At 35.6% G+C, this 15,864-nt stretch overlaps 1 protein-coding gene and 1 pseudogene across 1 annotated transcript in view; one reads left to right on the top strand and one right to left on the bottom strand.

Annotated features, from left to right (window-relative positions):
- Positions 1-15,864, bottom strand: part of STRN3 (striatin 3) — a 112,273-nt gene that overhangs the window by 53,974 nt on the left and 42,435 nt on the right. The gene's annotated exons all lie outside the window — the stretch shown is intronic.
- LOC132421269 (U6 spliceosomal RNA) lies at positions 5,131-5,218 on the top strand (annotated as a pseudogene).

Genomic DNA, 15,864 nt, shown 5'->3' with positions numbered 1-15,864 from the left:
GATCCCGCATGCATGCCACAACTAAAAAAAAAAAAAAAAAAAAGATCCCACATGCCACAACTAAAAAGACCTGCGTGCCACAACTAAAAAGATCTTGCATGCCACAGCGAGATCTTGTACGCAACAATGAAGATACCACATGCCACAACTAAGACCCAGCACAGCCAAATAAATAAATTTTAAAAAAGTAGTAGTAGTAACTGGTAATTTTTTGGTTGAGAAAGATACTGCAAACTAAGTGCAAGTCATACTGTCCTCTAAGGAATTAAAAAAAAAAAAGACTACAATACTTCCTATTAGAATCTTATACTGTTGTGAGAATTCATTTTCACTTCTTTCTTTGGCATTTTGGTATTAAAAGTCATCCATACCTAGAGAATCCAGTAAATTAAACAAAGAAGCACAAATCCTGTAAAACAGCAAGAACCCCAAAGCAACTTCTGAACAGGAGCTGAAGGAAGGTAACTCACAAAGACACAAGACAAGGAAATGGTAAGAATTCATTAAAATGAAACTTAAAAGGACAGAGTCTAACATAAAATACTGGAGAGGAGAGTAAAAAGCAGATAACAACAGAAAAGTCATGACTACTGGAACTGATCTTATGACCTGTACAGACTAAAAAGGTAAAGATTATGTCTGATAGTGATAATAAGGACCAATAAAATAACAGATTTGACATTTAGTAAAGGATCATGGACAGTGGACTTTTCGATTGCTTTTACAGGTCATAATGCACCATGAACAGCATCATCTTTGCAAATAAACACTTTAAAAAGTAACCACAAAAATCATATTTACAAAGACACTAACGATAAAGAAAAGGATGGATAAATTCACTATAATTAAAAAGCTTCTGTTCAAGATAAAGTAGGAATTGGCAACCTACCTGTTTTGGACAGCCACAGAGTGAAAAATGGTTTAAAAAAAAAACAATAAACAAAATTAGAATAGGCAACACAGACCCAATGTGACCTGCAAAGCCTAGTATATACTATTAAGGTTTGCAAGCCTTCTATATTAATATTAGACAAAATAGACTTTATATGAAAAAAGGTCATAAGAGACAAAGGACATTATATACTAATAAAAGGTTTAATACAGCAAAAAACAAAAAAGTTATAAATATTTACATACCTAATGAGACCATCAAAATATATGACACAAAAATTGACAGAATTAAAGGAAGAAATAGTTCAATAATAATAGCTGGAGACTTCGATATCCCACTCTCAATAACACATAGAAGAACCAGACCGAAAATAAGGAAACAGAGGACTTGAACAACTCAATAAACCAGCTAGATCTAACAGACATATATGGAACACTCTACCCAACAACAACAGAATACATTCTTCTCAAATACACAAGAGATATTCTCAAAAACAGACCACATGTTAGGACACAAATCAACTCTAATCAATTTTAAAACTTAAATATCATTTAAAAAAATCTCCTGTGATCACAATGGATGAAGTTAGAAATTAGTAACAAAAAAACTTGAAAAAGCCACAAATTTGTGGATATTAAACAACACCCTCTTGAACAACTAATAAAACAAAAAAATCATAAGAAAAATTAAAAAATACTTAGGAATGAAAATGAAAACACAGCTTACCAAAACTTACGGGACACAGCAAAAGCAGTGCTAAATGAATAATTTATAGCTATAAAGGCTTACATTAAAAAGCAAGAAAGAGGGGGCTTCCCCGGTGGTGCAGTGGTTGAGTCCGCCTGCCGATGCAGGGGACATGGGTTCGTGCCCCGGTCCAGGAAGATCCCACATGCCATGGAGCAGCTAGGCCCGTGAGCCATGGCCGCTGAGCCTGCACGTCTGGAGCCTGTGCTCCGCAACGGGAGAGGCCACAACAGTGAGAGGCCCACGTACCGGAAAAAAAAAAAAAAAAGGCAAGAAAGAACTCAAATCAACAACCTAACTTTACAACTTAAGGAATTTCAGAAAAAGAACAAACTAAACCTAAAGCTAGCAGAAGGAAAGAAATAATAAAGATTAAAGCATAGAAATAAAATAAAGCAGAGAAAAACAACAGAAAAAAAATCAACAAAATCAAAACTTGGTTCTTCAAAAAGATCAACAAAATTGACAAACCGTTACCTGGATTGACTAAGAAAAAAAGACACAAATAACTAAACTCAGAAATGAAAGTGGGGACGTTGCAACCAATTCTACAGAAATAAAAAGGATTATAAGAGTACTACAAACAATTGTACACCAACAAATTGGATAACCTAGAAACACAAAATCCACCAAGACTGAATAATGAAAAAAACAGAAAATCTGAAAAGGTCTATAACTAGTCAAGAGACTGAATTAGTAATCAAGAATCTCCCAACAAACAAAACCTTTAGACTGATTGCTTTATTAGTGAATTCTACCAAACATTTAAAGAATTAACACCAATCTTTCTAAAACATTTCAAAAAATTTAAGAGGGACATTCCTTAACTCAATGAGTCCAGCACTGTGCCAAGAGCCAAAGCTAGATAAAGGTACTGCAAGAAAACCAGTATCTCTTATAAACACTGATGCAAAAACTCTCAACAAAATACTAGTAAATCAAATTCAGTAGCATATTACAAAGGTTACAAATCATGACCAAGTGAGATTTATTCCTGCAATGCAAGGATGGCTCAACGTAAGAAAACCAATTAATATAATATACTACATTAACAGAATAAAAAACACATGACCATTTCAACTGATGCAGAAAAAGAATTTGACAAAACTGAACACCTTTTTCTTGATTAAAAAACCTCAACAAACTAAGAATAAAAGGAAACTCTCATGACATAATAAAAGCCATTTATGAGAAAAAACAACAAACGTCGTACTCAATGGTTAAAGACTGAAAGCCTTCTCTCAAAAATCAGAACAAGGACGCCTGCTTCTAACACTCATGTTCAGCATAGTACTAGAAGTCATAAGCAGAGCAATGAGGCAAGAAAAATGAAAGGAATCTAAGTTAGAAAGCAAGAAGTAAAATTATCTCTGTTCACAGATGATATGATGTTATATGTAGTAAACCCAAACAATTCCATAAGTCTGTTACAACTACATATTCAGCAAAATACCAGGACACAGTCAACACACAAAAATCAATAGCATTTCCATACACTATCAGTGAACAATCATGAAAGGAAATTATGAAAACAATTGCATTTACAAAAGCATCAAAAAGAACAAAATACTTAGTTAACATAATATTTAAATAAGGAGGTGAAAGACTGGTACAATGAAAATCAAAAAATATTGCTGAATGAAATTAAAGACAGAGGGACTTCCCTCGTGGTCCAGTTGTTAAGACTCTGGGCTCCCAATGCAGGGGGCCTGGGTTCGATTCCTGGTTAGGGAACTAGATCCTGCATGCCGCAAACTAAAGATCCCACATGCCCCAACTAAAGATCCCACATGCTGCAACTGAACATCTCACATGCCATAACTAAAGATCCTGCACACGGCAAGGAAGAGTCCGTATGCAGCAACTAAGACCTGGAGCAGCCAAATAAATAAAATAAATAAATAAATATTAAAAAAAAGAAAGAAAAGAAATTAAAGACAGAAATAAGTGTAAACACATTCCATGTTCATGGACTGGAAGACTTACTATTATTAAAATATCAATACTACCCAACTGATCTACAGATTCAGTGCAATCCCTATCAAAACCCCAGTGACATATTTTTTCCCCTTTCTTTCTTTTTTTTTTTTGGCCACATTGTGCCCCTGGCAGTGGAAGCATGGAGTCCTAACCACTGTACCACCAGGGAATTCCCCCCAGTGACATTTCTTAGAGAAATAGAAATACACACTCTTCTCAAAGTCACATGGAACATTCACCAAGACAGGCCACACTGTGGACCAGAAAACACACTTTCAGCAAATATAAAGAATTAGAAATCATACAAACATGCTCTCCACTCTGACAGCTTTTCAAATTGGCTTTAAATTCACATTTAATGTAGGAAAAGTAGTGCTTATGGGGAAATTTACACCAGTCAATGTATATATTAGAAAAGATCTAAAATCAACAATTTAGCTTCCAACTTAGGCAAACAGAGAAAGAATAGCATTATAAACCTACAGCAAGCAGAATAATAAAATTAGAGCAGAAACCAATAAAGCTGAAAATATACCAATAATCAATGAAATAAGATTCTTTGAAAAGACCGATAAAATTGATTAACTTCTTAGCCAAGCTAACCAAGAAAAGAGAGAAAAAACAAATTAATACCAGAAATGAAATGAAAGAAAGATGATCACTACTGATCCCAAGGACACTGAACATATAATAAAGGAATATTATGAACTCTATGCCCACAAACTTGATAATTTACATGAAATGGAACAATTTCTTGAAAGACAATCTACCAAAATCACACAGGCGAAAGAGATCATGTGAATAGGACTGTATCTATTGATATTAAAGAAATTAAACCAATAGTTAATAACTTTCTATATCAGAAGGAACCAGGCCCAGATGGGTTCAATGGTGAATTCTACCAAACATTTAGGGAAGAAATGATACCAATTCTCTATAATTATTCTAAGCAATAGAAGCAGAGGGTACACTTGCTAACTCATTCAATAAAGCCAGCATTACCCTACTATCAAAACCAGACAGATGTCACAAGAAAGGAAAACTACTGATCAATTATCTCTCATGAACACGAACACAGATGCAAAAACCCTCAACAAAATATTATCAAATTGAATCCAACAATATATACAAAGAATTACGTAACAAGTGGGATTTATTTCAGGTATGTAAGGCTGGTTTAACATCTGAAAATCTATTTATGTAATCTATCATTAACTGGTTAAACAGGTTAAAGAAGAAAAACCATATGACCATATTAATAGATGCAGAAAAAGCATCCAATAAAATCAAACACTGATTCATGACAAAAACTCTCAGCAAGCTAAGAATAGAGGGGAACTTCTGCAGTTGATAAGATAATGTACCAAAAACCTATAGCTCAATATCCTATTTAATGGTGAGAAACTAGATGCTTTGCCTCCTAAGACAGGGAACAAGGAAAGGCTATCCCCTTTCACCACTCTTATTCAACGTCATACACAAAGTCCTAGCCAATGCAGTAGACAAGAAAAGAACATTTTAATTGGAACCATAAAAAGAAGATTAGCGTGGCCCTTGAGCAAGGAGGATATGCAAATTCATGAAGTATTCCATGTTTTTAAAAAAGAAAATTTTAAAGTACACACATTGAGAAGGAAAAAATAAGACTCTGCAGATGACATGACTGTCTACGAAGAAAATTCTAAAGAATTACCAAAACCTCCTGGATCCAATAAGCGATTATAGGAAGGTTAGAGGATACAAAGGTAAGACAAAAATTAACTGCCTTCCTATATATACTAGCAATGAATAACTGGAATTTGAAAATTGAAACTGAAAACACAATGCTCCTTGGTATCTATCTAAATTAGCTGAAAACCTGTGTCTACACAAAAATATGAACATGAATGTCTGTAGCTGCTTTATTCATAACTGCCAAAACTTGGAATCAACCAAGATACCCTTCAATGGGTAAATGGATAAACACTCTGGTACATCCATACAGGGAATATTATTCATCATTAAAGAGAAATGAGCTATCAAGCCAAGAAAAGACATGGAGAAACCTTAAATGCATATTCCTAAGTGAAAGAAGCCAGTCTAAAAGCCGACACACTGTATAATTCCAACTATATGACATTCCACAAAAGGCAAAACTAGAGACAGCAAAAAGAGCGGTAGTTGCCAAGCATTTGGGGATAAGGAGAAAGATGAACAGGTGAAGCACAGGAAACTTTTAGGAACGGTGAAACTGTTCTACGTGGTACTATAATGGTAGATCCAGGACATTATGCAACTGTCAACACCCATAAGCCAGTACAACACAGAATGAACTTTAATCTATGGACAAACATTAATAATAATAATGTATGAGAACTGGTTAATTGTAGCAAATGTACCACACTATTGCAAGATATTAATAACAAAGGGAAACTGGAGGGGAGGCAGGCAGCAGTGCCACACCACATATGGGAGCTCTGTCCTATCTGCTCAATTTTTCTGTGAATCTAAAATTGTTCAAAACAAAGTGTTCGTTAACAAGCATTGGTGAGGATGTGGAGAAATTGGGACTCTTGTGCACAGTTGGTGGAATTATAATGATGCAACCATAATGTAAAACAGTATGGAGGTTGCTCAAAAAATTAAAAATGGAACTAACATATAATCTAGCAATTCCACTTCTAGGTATATATCCAAAAAAATTGAGAGCATGGTCTCAAAAAGATATTGCACACCCATAATTCACAGCCAGCCTATTCACTACAGCCAAGAGGTGAAAGCAACACCACTGTCCATCAACTGATGAACGGATAAACAAAATGTGGTATATACAAAGAAATATTATTCAGCCTTAAAAAGGTAGGAAAACCTGTCACATGCTACATGAATGAACCTTCAGGACATGCTATGTCAAATGAGGAAGTCACAAAAAGACTACATAATTCCACTTTTATGAGGTTTCTTAAGTAGTCAAGTTGAAAGAAACAGAGTGTAGAGGGGAATTCCCTGGCGGTCCAGTGGTTAGGACCCTGTGCTTTCACTGCCAAGAGCACTGGTTGGATCACTGGTTGTGGAAGTAAGATCCCGCAAGCTATGTGGCAGGAAAAAAAAAAAAAAAGAATGCTAGTTACAAGGTGGGGAGGAAGGAGGAAAGAGAAATTGTTGTTTAATGGGTTTAATGTTTCAGATTTGCAAGATGAAAAAATTCTGGAGATCTGCTTCACAACAGTGTGAATACACTTGACTAAACTGTACACTTAAAAACAGGTAAGATGATAAATATTATATTTTTAGCACAAATTTTAAAAAGTATTTTTAAATATCTTTCTTTGAAAAGGCAAACCAGATAGAAGAAATTTGCAAAACATATACCTGAGAATGGGCTCATATATATAATTCCTATCTGCTCCCCCAAAAGGTATACAACTTAAAAAAAAACCAACAAAAAACAGCCTGATAGAATTATTGTAAGAAGACTGACAATACCAGGTCACAAGATACCAAAATGGCCAATCAAGATGTGAAATAGTTCTCAACCTCATTAGTATTCAGAGAAATACAAATTAAAAATACAATAAACACAACACCAGGTTGGCTAAAAATTTTTTAATCTGATAATACTATTTGTTGAGGAAGATGTGAATCAACAGAAACTCTCATAAATGACTTATGGGACCATAAAATGGTATAGCCTCTTTGGAAAGTTTTGTATTATCTATTAAAGTTGAAGATATAAATACATTAAAACCATATATTCCTAGCTACATACCCAACAGAAATGCATGTATGTATGTGCCTACTAGGAGACATGTAAAATATTCCCACACCCATTTTTTATAACAGCCAAAAACTGCAAACAATCTAAATAACCATCAGATCAGAAAACAGACAAATTGTCGTATGTTAGTACAATGAAATACTACCAAGTAAAGTAAATGAACAAATTAAGGTTCGAACAACAAAGATGAACCAATATAACACTGAGGAAAAGAGCAAGACACAAGAGACAACATCCTATACGATCTACTGATATATATAAACTTCACTATCAGGCAAAACTAAACTAATACATTTAAGCAATGAACACTTAGATAGTAACATACTAAAAAAAAAAAGCAAGGAAATGATTACACAGAAAGCCAGGATAGTGGTTACCCCTACGAGGGAAGGAGGCAGTGGTGATTTGGAAGGGGCAAGTTTTAAGGCTTCTAGGGTGCTGGCAGTACTCTATTTTTTGACCTCTCCAAGAGTGATATCATGGTTGTCCTCTTTATAATAAACCGCTAACCTGTGCAATTATATTTTACACACTTCTGTAAGTTATATTTCACAATTTTTAAAAATTTAAAAAATTAATCTCACTCTTAAGAGTTAGATTTAAGAAGTATATTTTTATTATGAAGATATTGTCAAAGACCTAGGTCCTTTAGTTAAGAAGAGAAAAAGGTTCAAAAATGGAATATGCAGTAAGTTCAATAAAGGATTAACTTTTTAAAGAGCCATAAATTTTCATTTTTTATTTGCCAGAATCAACTAATTTTAATGTTTTTAATTATTTGACTTCAAAAGTATAAAACTGAGTAGATAACTAACTTGAAATTCATTACTACATACACAGTGTAAGACAGAAATGAGCTTTTTTATAAATTTGTTTCCATATCCAATCTCAGTTAATTCAGAGTAACAAAACTTTATTGTTAAGACAACTTTTCTTCCTCTGAATATAGATAAAGGTACCCATTAGGGCTATATTTTATCATCTGAGTTATTCAACAATCAGTAGGTGATTATCACATGAAAATCTAAAAAAATTACTTGACACTGACAGCAGAACAACTTTTTTAACTGCAAGACCACTAGAGGTCACCAATGCAAAACATCCAACATTGATTCAGCTAATACCATCAACCTAAAGTATTTCACAATTACTGTAGTTTCCAATATTTCTAAATAAGAACATTTTGCTTAAAACAAATAAATTACTTAACAAAATGTTTTATTGTAAGATTCTTCTTACTTTAAACAAAATTTAAACTGAATGCAAACACTGGATATAGGTAATTTTTATCTAATTATTTTAAAACAGTCTTCAGAGCTTATTTTAAAAACATATATTCAGAAACGACAACATCATTAAGGAGCAAACTAACATGCAAGGAATTTTAAAAGATAGTGTTAAATACTTCAGATTTGGAAGCAAATTAAAGACAAAATCAGGCTATAGCAACTACTAATAAATTCATATTATTAGTATTTAAAATAGTAGGCTCTCAACAAATGTTAGGAACCTCTCCCCTTACGGATAAACTCAAATTATACAGGTGACTCTATTCTAAGCACTTAAATATTTTGGGTTAAGCAAGTTCAGCTGTAAATAACTTAAGGTATAAATACAGAGTCAGCTGACCCATGGAATTTTATTTGAAATGTAAAATACAAGAAAAATTCATAACATATAGAGGTTTCAAAAGCTGGCTAATTATCAGAAATAACCAAGGAGGTTAGATTTTACACACACAAACACAAGCTTCATAATTCAGTGTGTTGAGGAACTGGAACTGCACAGAAAATTTTGTATAACCATCTGGTAACACAAGCAGTCAGTTCCCCACCTAAGGTACACTCAAAAAGTATACTGCTGGGACTTCCCTGGTGGCGCAGTGGTTAAGAATCCGCCTGCCAATGCAGGGGACACGGGTTCAATCCCTGGTCCAGGAAGATCTCACATGCTGCAGAGCAACTAAGCCCGTGTGCCACAACTACTGAGCTTGCGCTCTAGAGCCCGTGCTCCACGAGAAGCCACTGCAATGAGAAGCCTGCACCACAATGAAGAGTAGCCTCCGCTTGCCACAACTAGAGAAAGCCGCTGTGCAGCAACGAAGACCCAACGCAGCCATGAATAAATAAATAAATTTATTTAAATAAAAAAGTATATGGCTTTTCAAGAAGAATAAACAAAAAAGCATGCTTGCAATAGCCTGTAACATTTTTCATAAAAATAACATTTTCCTATTTTATATATTGCTAACAATTACAGGGAAAAAAGAAACAAAAAATACTAAGATTTCCAGAGGCAAATAAAACCTTTATTTTATTTTTATTTCTGCTCTTTATAATAGAGTCTAAAACAGAATTTAATAGAAATACCGCAACCATCCTCTAAAATCTCAATGTAATTTTAGATGGTAGTAGTTGGCTTAAAGCATAAAAGATTTTAAATTTTTAACTATAAAACCTGTATTTCAGTAAGTTCTCATTTATCTGGCATTTGAAAGCATAAAGCTCCAGGTATAAGCCCATTTTCTATAAACATAAGAATTTACCCCTTCAAGGTATAAAACTATAAACCATTTTAATAGACTTTCTAAAAACACGTTTAGGGAATTCCCTGGCAGTCCAATGGTTAGGACTTGACACTTTCACTGCCGTGGCCTGGGTTCAATCCCTGGTCGGGGAACTAAGATCCTACAAGCCACGCAGAGGCCAAAAAAAAAAAAAAAAAAAAAACCCAACAAATTTTTAACAATAAAAAAACTTTTTAAAAATAGAAACACATTTAGTGACATCTTGACCAATTTTAAAATCTGTTCTTTTTTTTTTTTTTTTTTTTTTGCGGTATGCGGGCCTCTCACTGTTGTGGCCTCTCCCATTGCGGAGCACAGGCTCTGGACGCGCAGACTCAGCGGCCATGGCTCACGGGCCCAGCCGCTCCGCAGCATGTGGGATCTTCCCAGACCAGGGCACGAACCCGTGTCCCCTGCATCGGCAGGTGGACTCTCAACCACTGCACCACCATCAATACAAATTCATAAAAATACTAAAATATTGCAAAAGCCAGTAATATGGTATTAATAGCACTGATTTAGAACCTGCAGAGTAATAATAAATTGACACATCCCCTTAGCTGCACAGAACCACTTCTTACCAATATACTTAAAACTCCTACCAAAAAGAGTCTTCCCACTCACTCTCTTGGTCAAGCTTGTTTTCTATACTACTGAGGTACTGGCAACAAGCTTCCCTCTTTCCTCAATCATTCTATTTTGTACCAGGCTAGGAAACCAAAAGAATAAATGGACTCTACTCCTCTAACGTATTTTATTGCTATTTACGTATCTTTGAAAAGAGAATGAAATTCTTTTAAGAATATGGCTGGGTATAAACTTTTAAAAAACTAAGTGGGAAAAGCTTCTACGTAAGTGACTTTCACCTTTTATTATTTGCTTCATTGTTTTCTGCTGACAAGATTGATTCTTTGGGGAAGCCAGTAACAAAAGAATGTTGACTTAAATGAAAGATTACGGTTCTATCATAAAATAGCAAAATGGCTTTCACATGACTACAATTAGAGGAAAAAAACATTTTTTCTTGTTATTATTGGAGAGCAAACTTTTGTTCTCAAGACTGGTATGTTTCTTGAAACCACATTTTTAAACCAAGAAATATTTCTAAGTTTATAATGAAAATAAGTAATTACAAATAATAAAAAATAATTTTACAAGCAAGTTTTTAAGAACAGCTTAATTTATTATTCTTCCTCTTAAAGTACTTTTAGTAATCAATTAAGGCAATACTGATCAGGTAAGTTATTTAAAATCATTACAAATCTTGAGATTGCTAATGTGAGAAAAAGACATTTAGTTGTGTAGTATGATTTTCATTAGTAGGGGTCCACATTCCTTTACTAAAATCCTTTAGGCCAGATGTGTTCTGGAAATTATTACTAAAATGTATGTACCACAAATTACTTAACCTTATCCAATGCAACTTGCAGCAATAACAAAATCAAACAAATACAACAAAGTATATGAGTGTTCAGTATGCGGGATAAAGACTATAAATAGCTGTTACCAAAACAAACTTGGGTCCACTTGCCCAACACACAGCAAAGCCAATTTACTGACAATGGGTGTGGTGAAGAAGTACACAGCTTACTGCAGGGTACCAAACAAGGAGAACAGGCAGCTCATGCTCAAAAGACCTGAACTCCCCAGTGGCTTTCAGGGAAGGGTTTTTAAAGACAACATCAGACGTGAGTGTTGCAGGGTGTTTGACAAGCTTGTAGACACTCTTCTAATTGGTTGGTGGTAAGGTAACAGGGTGATGTTTCAGGAATCTCAATCATCAACCTTCTGGTTCCAACTAATCTGGGGTCTACTGCTTGAGTCCAGCATATAATCACCCCTCTCCACAAATGGATGCAGAACAACTCAAAGATATGCATTAGATTGTTATCTATATCCCTTCAGGAGGAACTAGGAGGCCTGTGACTCTAATAACAGAGTCATATACTAGTTAGTCATTAACTACTTGAGTCTGTTCTTTAGAACTTGGGTAAGGCTAGGAGACTAAGGCCTTTTTTTTCTATAAACAAGGAACAAGGGACACAGAGGTGCTTTTGAATCTAGGAAGGTCCTGAAGGGTACTGCTCAGTTTCAACGCCCCCCTTTTCTTTGATTTTCCTCAATCCTGAGGGAAACAAGGGCAGGACAAGAAAGGAAATAAAGTTTTGGATACAAACGTTCATCATAAATTTTGGCAGGGGGACTCAGTTTCAATTCCCTACTCCTGTTTTAACTTTCCCCCAATCTTTACGGGAATGGGGCAACAACCACTCTGGCTACTTCCTGTTGAAATGGGGGCATAGTCCTGCTTCAATTTGGGGAATGGACCATGAGTTAGAGATATTCCCGAGTTCCAAGTCTTGGATCTGAATCTTGCATGATTAAGATCTTAGTCCCTTGATCCATCACTGTGGTGCAACAGACCCAATTAGAATTAAGAGGAAGAGTGAAAACCCAAACTTTAAATAAATCTCAGAAAACAGATCTCATTCCCTGAGGAATTCAAAAGAATAAGCCTGAAAATCAGTCTATCTGGGAGACTTGTTGTTGCCAGGTAGCCAGCTGCTTAGATATAAAATTATATCTAAGTAGGTTTAACTTCTGATGTGGTATTAACATATAAATAACAGGAGCTACTGGCCACTACACACACATCACTTTTTCCTGCTAAAAATCTAAATCTAATAGAATCTAACAATTCTATTGTCATGTAATACTCTGGCTAAAGAACCTAGCGCCTCCTGCTAGGAAGCTAGGGCTTGAGCTGTCTCATTTGTTACTATTATAAAAGAAAAAATTTAATAATTACAAGAGATCTTGAAACTATAAGGTTAGACCTGGCAGGTGCCAGCAGACACTGCTTTGAGAACAGCTGGTGCCATCCCTGAGTCCAACACAGTTCAGAAAATTCAAGTTCCCAGCTAAACAGAAATGTGTCTAAAATCATGTCCATAATGGCCACCAAGTTCCTACCTTGGATGCCTGAACCACAGTTACTCAGTTTTGATTTCTAAATGCATTTTTCCCCCCTTAATGGTTAAAGGAGATGAACAACATATGTCTGACAGGCCACAAAACAGGCTATTCTACTTTAAGTTAAATCATGATGTATAAGGCAGAAAGATTTCCCCATACCTCGATGTGGGAAAATTTCCTCTATCATTTCCCCTTTTGTTTGCAAATCTTTCCATAGATCAAAATATTTGTTCCTAGATGCTAGGATGGTTGTTGCTTCCTCTGGGTCCATCACGTCCTTTGGTGCTAGGCCTAATTGTGTGTGTGTGTGTGTGTGTGTGTGTGTGTGTGTATGTGTGTGTGCATGTATTTACCTAGTTATCCACATTGGATGAAAACTAATCAGACATAGTGAACAAGCTCAGACCTATGATAATAGAGAAGCATTTTGTAGTCTATACATTTTATCAATTATACCAAATTGTAACACGAACACTGTACATGTGCTTTTAGCAGTGGACTTAAAGCAAGCAGCAATACATGTTATGAGTAGTTATACTCTGTGACAACTTCACTAGAAAATTTTCTTTTCATCCTAAACACTGGGGCCACCAGTATGCTGTGAAGTAAAACAATAACTTTCAGTGTTGATAGGGAGACAAATATTTGGTAATCAATTCAATTGAATTAGTAGGATAGGTCTTACAGGCCTGGTCTGGATTCCTGGATCAGCTGCTTACCACTGCTGTCATCTTCTCATCCTGATGTGGGTGTCACTTGGGGTCAACAGTCTTTTCTATAGCCCAGCCCACTGCAGAGGCATAATTTCTTAAGTGGGAAGTATGAATTAAAGAGTCAATGTCCTTCAGTTTCGTTGTGCATTAGCCAACTAAGAGTAATTAATAAGGATCCTTTTCTCTAGATTGGAGACAGTCCTTTAAACTATGCCTTTCCCAGTATGCATAATCTCCTGGTTGTACATCACGGGGTATTTGATCTTCATCCAAAGATAGTTTGTTGCGATAAGCTTTAGAAACAAAGTTAAGAGTGTCCTTTTAATAATTCAACTAAACTTTACAATTATGTGACTTAACAAAGAGCTAACTGGGAAGTGGGTCTAAGGCGGTAAAAACAGACCTCAATTAACAAAACTAGAATATCCACTGAAACAATTTTTCTCCCTAAAATTGCCTTCATTTCTACCAAATATAGCCAAATTAAGACTAAATTAATCACAAAATAAGTCTGATTAACTGGTCACAGAGGCACTAACAAGCCATCCAGGAACTTTTCATAAGGAGTCTCAGATTGAATTCTTTAAAAGCCTCTCAAGGCCAGGAAAGCCACACCAAAGGCTTGCCAAAGATTCTGCCTGTGGTATCTATAGATCTGAGTGAATTCCTCTCTTCCAGAGGTCTCCAAAATATCTTGAGGTTCCTGCACCTGCCAGGAGGTGTTCTTCCTTATTCACCTGTTAAGGCTGCTGGGAACCTAAGAGTTTTCAATTTCTGGAGGAATCAGATATAGAGAAAAGATAAATGTTTCAATTCTGCTTACAAAGGTATAATTTACCAAATTTTTCTAAGTTAGAGCTGAAGGAGACAGGTTCCCTTATATCTGGAGAACACAAATTAAAAGCCAGTAACATTTCAAAAAAAACCCCATAAAAATTATATAACTATATTAACCAATTCACTCAGTCCTGTGTAACTAATATTTTATCTTAGTCTTTTGTTAATGGTTTCATGAAGCCATCAGGTTTTCCATTAGAATTCTTTAATTTTTTTTTACCCAGTTCAGCAGTATGATTTGAAATTTATCAGAAACCTATACTTGTCAAAAAGTTCTTTCTATGAAACTTCTTGAAGATGAAGCATTTGTGCAGAAGCATCAGAGTAAAACTCTACAAATGACAAAAGACTTTAAAAGGTATGGTTAAAGATCTGATTCCAACGCAATTCACAAAGAAACCTGGTTATTGTTGTGACCTGCAACATTTTAAGATAATAACTAGAATTATGACTGATAATATTATACCAAGACACATCCAAATTTTAGAAATTTTACATTATTTTTGGAACACTTACATTTAAGACATTTACCCATAATAACCTAAGGTTTATCACCACTCATTTGACAATGTTTCCCATGTAACTTAACATATCAAGTAATCCCAACTAATTAGTCTAATATCTCTCTGAGGTGCTTCAGGGGCCCTATGGAGCATCCCAAAGTTAGTGAGAAATCAGGAGAGCAACAATCAGAATTTGATCTTTGGGAAGTTTGCTAAAAACATCAATAAGGCTTCAAAAAACACTCAGTCAAACAGGATTAAAGGTCACTATGAAATAATACTCACTTAACCAGAAGGGAAAATCCAATTAAAGTGGCATTCCACTCAAAACCAGATTACCAAGTCCTATGCCTTCCCCCTCCCCACAGAAGGAAATTTCCAATTAAGGCAACCCCATAGGAAAGAATACCCTGGTGTAATCACACGGAGGTTCTGTCAATTACCAGAGATGACTTACAGACCAGGACCAGAGCCTTGTTTCCTTCACCACAGAAGCACCATGGACAGTGATGCCTGGTCGACAGCAAGAGGCTGCCCTTAAAAACAAAGGTGTTCAGGAAGCTGCTGGACAGGATCTGAGAGCTGCCACCAGCCAGGGGCTGATGTGCCACAGGCAAGATGCCCACTCTGGATGACAGTTCATTTGTGGTTTCCAAAACTGTTACTGAACCAAACTTGGGTCCAGTCACCCAACACACAGCAAAGCTAATCTACTGACACTGGGTTGTGGTGAAGTAAAGCACAGCATTTATTGCAGGGCACCAAGCAAAGAGAATGGGCATCTTGTCATCAAAAGACCCAAACTCCTTTATGGCTTTCAGGGAAGGGTTTTTTTAAAGGCAACATTAGAGGTAAGGGTGGCAGCGGGCCTGATCAGCTCATGAACATTCTTC

Source organism: Delphinus delphis, chromosome 2, assembly GCF_949987515.2.
Source record: "Delphinus delphis chromosome 2, mDelDel1.2, whole genome shotgun sequence".
Taxonomy (NCBI): domain Eukaryota; kingdom Metazoa; phylum Chordata; class Mammalia; order Artiodactyla; family Delphinidae; genus Delphinus; species Delphinus delphis.
This window is presented reverse-complemented; position numbering and strand designations above follow the sequence as displayed.